The 3,981-nt window shown below is 47.7% G+C and overlaps 1 long non-coding RNA gene across 1 annotated transcript in view; it reads left to right on the forward strand.

Annotated features, from left to right (window-relative positions):
* The first annotated feature begins 3,806 nt into the window (after positions 1-3,806).
* LOC122156415 overlaps positions 3,807-3,981 on the forward strand; it is a 2,584-nt gene continuing 2,409 nt past the window's right edge. The window contains exon 1 of the long non-coding RNA XR_006167488.1: positions 3,807-3,954. This is a non-coding gene — a long non-coding RNA (uncharacterized LOC122156415). The remainder of the gene's footprint in view (positions 3,955-3,981) is intronic.

Here is a 3,981-nt window from a genome sequence, read left to right on the forward strand (position 1 = left end):
CGTGCTGTTGCTGGAGCAGAGACTCCCTGGACACCCAGAGCTGTTTTGTTTACTTGCTTGCTTTAATAAGTGACAATGTCCAAAATACATAATTGGGTTGCTCAATTTGTTTGATGTAATTTAAAACAGCGAGGAGGTTTACTTTGTTAAATGCTTACAATCTAGTATAGGAAAACAGGTAGGCGTACACAAATTTCTGTACATGCCAAATTCATCCAAACCTTGACTAGGGCATGATTTACTAAAACAACAATGCCACAGCCCAAAGACAAAGGTCTGCGCTCTCCTCAGCTGCAGAGGGCAGCAGTAACCTTCCCATTGAAATGCAGCAGGTCTCCCAGTAAAGAAATACTCAGGGCTGGACTGTGCATGCCCTTCAAGGCTCAAACAGGCTCAGAAGATCTAGAGAGGATCTTAAGTAAAATTGCACCCAAGTGAACTAGGAGAGCATGAACATTTCTGCCTCCAAGGAAACAGACACAACTTGCACAATGCTTACACATTTTCTCACTCCTCTTGTCTGGCCACCTTGTGACAGTAAGTCCTGTTTAGTGTTTATTTCTTATATTTGTGTTATTTGTTGAGTAATAACTTTCAGCATGTGCACCAAAGCAGAGAGCAGTTACTGAGTGAGGTGGTCAGAAGGGCAGCAGCTCCTGGCTGGCCATGTGCAGGGGCTTCTCAGCCATGTTTGCCAGTGAGGTGTGGGCACAGCTGGTAGAACAGCTCCTGGGGGTAATTTTTGGTCACAGAGCCCTGCAGTGCCCAGAACAAAGCCAGCAGCACGTCCCTATAGAGACCCATGTCAGGTGGGGCTGGGGCCGCAGCATCTCTGCTTCTTCCCAGTCTTAGCAAAAAGCAAGTCAGTCCAACAGCTCTGCTTAGAGGAGAACACGAATTTATTTCAGGCACATGGTCCTGGAATCTGGAAAACCCCGATGTCTCCAGGTGCAGGCAGTACTGGCAAGCATCAACATCAGATGGTTTATACACCTGACCTGCTTAACAGGAAAGGAACGGTGCCATTGCGTGGCTAAACTGAGCCCATCAGGCAGCTGTAAGGTAGTTGAGTCCTCAGAGTCCAAAGTGAGTAGAAGTTTGCTACAACACTCCATGCTTGGTTAAGGTAACTTATTTTCACAAAGTTTTGCATTATAAAAAATGAAAAAAAAAAAAAAAAAAAAACACCTAAACAAGTATGATAGGTGCTGCAAAAGAAAATCATCTTTTGGATGGAAAGTCAATGACTGTGTGCAATTTCCCCTGTGAAGCTGCAGGGCCTTCTTCCACTCCAATGTCTCTGCTGTCTGACACAACGGGAGAGCTGCTGTGGCCTCGTGTCTGTGCCTGTGCTCCTCCAGGATGAGCAGCTTTGTGGGAGAAGAAACCCACAGGGATTTGGGCCACAATTAAGAACTGCATCCTGTAAAGGAAAACCACAGATAAGAGGGAGGATCAGCAAGCAGCAGCACGGTCATCACAGCTCTGGGGGAGGTGTTGTATTTTTCTAAGGCTTGGTTATCCTAGCCACTGGAGGATGATGTCAAAATAACCATTTTGTCACAGGTATCTTTATGGCAAAGGACAGACATAAGTGAGAGCAACGTAAAAGCCAGCTGGGACTCAGACCAGCAGCACAGCCTTCTTACCAGGCTTCCTTCCCAGCAAAGCAATGTGATGGTGCGCTCCCTCCTCTCCCTTTCTTTCTTCCTTCCTTCCTCCCTCAGTCTGGCACAAGAAGACAGTGAGCAACACTCCTGGCTAAATTAGATTTATGATCACAAAACTGTCTCAGACTGGGAGGCTGAAAGAACTCACAGCAGACCTTTGGCTCAACAGCTGAGGGCCAGTTGAGCACGTGCCTAAAAACAAAGTGCAGCAATGAGTCAATTATCTTACCACCAAACAGAGAGCAGCACAAGCACCTCTTAAGCTCTTCTGCACAGCAGCAGGCTGCAGGACGAGCTCTTCCCTTGTTTGGAAATAGCCAAATAATTTATCAGGACAGTATCTCTGATAAAGCAGATTTGATTTGCAATTGCAATGCTGGGCCTCCTGCTGATGTGTGGAATCAAACTCTATAACCACAAAGTAGTTATAAAAGCAGCTATGTTTTAATCAGTGCTGCACAGACTCCGGGTGCAAGGGGGATCGTTCCTCCTAACTTGCACAACAGAGGGCAAAAGCTTGGTACAGATAAAGGCCGAACTAATACATAATCAATTATTTTCCTGGAATTCATACACATATTCACTACAATTCCAAGAATCCATCAGCATATGGTCCGTCCCTATTGCACGTGTGCCGTGGGCAGTGGGGGTCTCCTGGTGGTCATGGGATGAAGGCTCACTGTCTTCAACAGAAGTAATCTGATCCTGACCCGTTCCTTGTGTAATGTTTCTTCGAGTTTACAATAGAGTTTCGAGGTGTTCTTTTCTTATCTGGCCTCACATCCTGCTTACCTGCATTGCTATACAATGGTTAACCCTTATCTTGTCCTCTCTTAACTCATGCAAGCAGGAAAGCACACAGAAAACAGCATTACATCTTTTATGCCCTATAACTCGACACTTATCTCTTTCTCCCCTGAATCCTCATTGGCCGAGTACTTCAGGTTCACAATCTTCCCAACGCTCAACTAAACATACGGATACTGGATGAACATCAATTATTGCTGGCTAAGCATATATCGCTAATTAGTTAACTTCTCTCACTTGCTCACTCAACACTCGGTCCTTGTTTCTGGACATCTGCTCGTCCTTGCTTAGAGATAAGCTTGGAAGGAGGATAGGGGGGAGTATCTCGATCCCTGTCTGTTGCATCCCAACCTACCCACAGAGCAAGGCAAGCCAGCCTTGTTTGTGCAGAGGCCCTGGTTTCTTTGATGTTTCTTAAATCTGTTTTTCTTTTGCTGAGGGTCTCTTATCCAAACAGAATAGCCCTGCAATATGCTTTCTAGTCCATAATACTATACCTACACTATTTGGAACATTTAAGAGCTACTGCAGTTTTGCAAGCAAGAATTAATCACACAATTCAGCAACTGTATTTCTAAAATAGGTTACTAACACATATGGTATTTCTACTTTTTCACATCACCTATTTCTAAGGACAAGTTACAAAATACAAGTACATTGTGCTCTGCTTCTTCAGATCAATTCCCCCTTTTTAATATCTAATGCAGGAACAACATTCCATTCCTACAGCCTTGAGCAGGGATGCCTCTTGATGTTACACCTGCACAGAGATCCTTTCCACCTCGATGTCAAGACACCTTGATGGTACGGATCCTCAGTAAGCGACTAATAATTTGGTTTGAGCTTTGTCAGCTTCATTAAAGTTATATCTATCTATCCATACAGGATCCCTTGAACACAAACTGTCTGGGACTAGGAGTGGATCCAGCTGTGCTGAGGAACCTTACCTCTGTGGTTTGAAGAGTGCACACAGCCATGGGGTTGGCTCTGATCCTCATGACACAGCAGGAGAGCGTCCTGTAGGTGTGTGTGTAACCCTGTCCTCCATGTAGAAAATAACCCAAAGAGAAGAACCCCAATCACAAGAATTTAGAACGTTAGAAGCTCCGTCCAGCCGCGGTTCAAACACGCCGCTTCCGCCCGGCAGCGTTCCCACACCCAACATGGCTCCTCGACGGCTTCACCCGCTCCTCAGCGCCCCCCTGCAGCGCGTCTCCCCGCCGCTCTGAACATGCCGTGCCCTTTCTCAAAATGGCGGCCGCCAGCTTCGCCCTGCGGCCGCCCTGCCCGGGTGACGGCCGGGTCGCGTGGTCACGTGGCGGACGGCGAGGGCGGAGCGGTGGTGGACACCGCGCTGGCTTTGTCCGCTCGTCTTAGCAGTGCCATGCGGTCGGCTCCCGTGGGGTCCGGGGCCTCCTGGGGTCGGTGCCGCTTATGTAGGGGACGGTGCCTGAGGGCCGGGATCGGCGGCAGCGGGGTGAGCGGGGTGAGCGGGGCCGGTGGG

This window comes from Centrocercus urophasianus, unplaced genomic scaffold (assembly GCF_019232065.1).
Source record: "Centrocercus urophasianus isolate 14NV4802_14NV808 unplaced genomic scaffold, USGS_Curo_1.0 seq_1202, whole genome shotgun sequence".
In the NCBI taxonomy this organism is placed as follows: domain Eukaryota; kingdom Metazoa; phylum Chordata; class Aves; order Galliformes; family Phasianidae; genus Centrocercus; species Centrocercus urophasianus.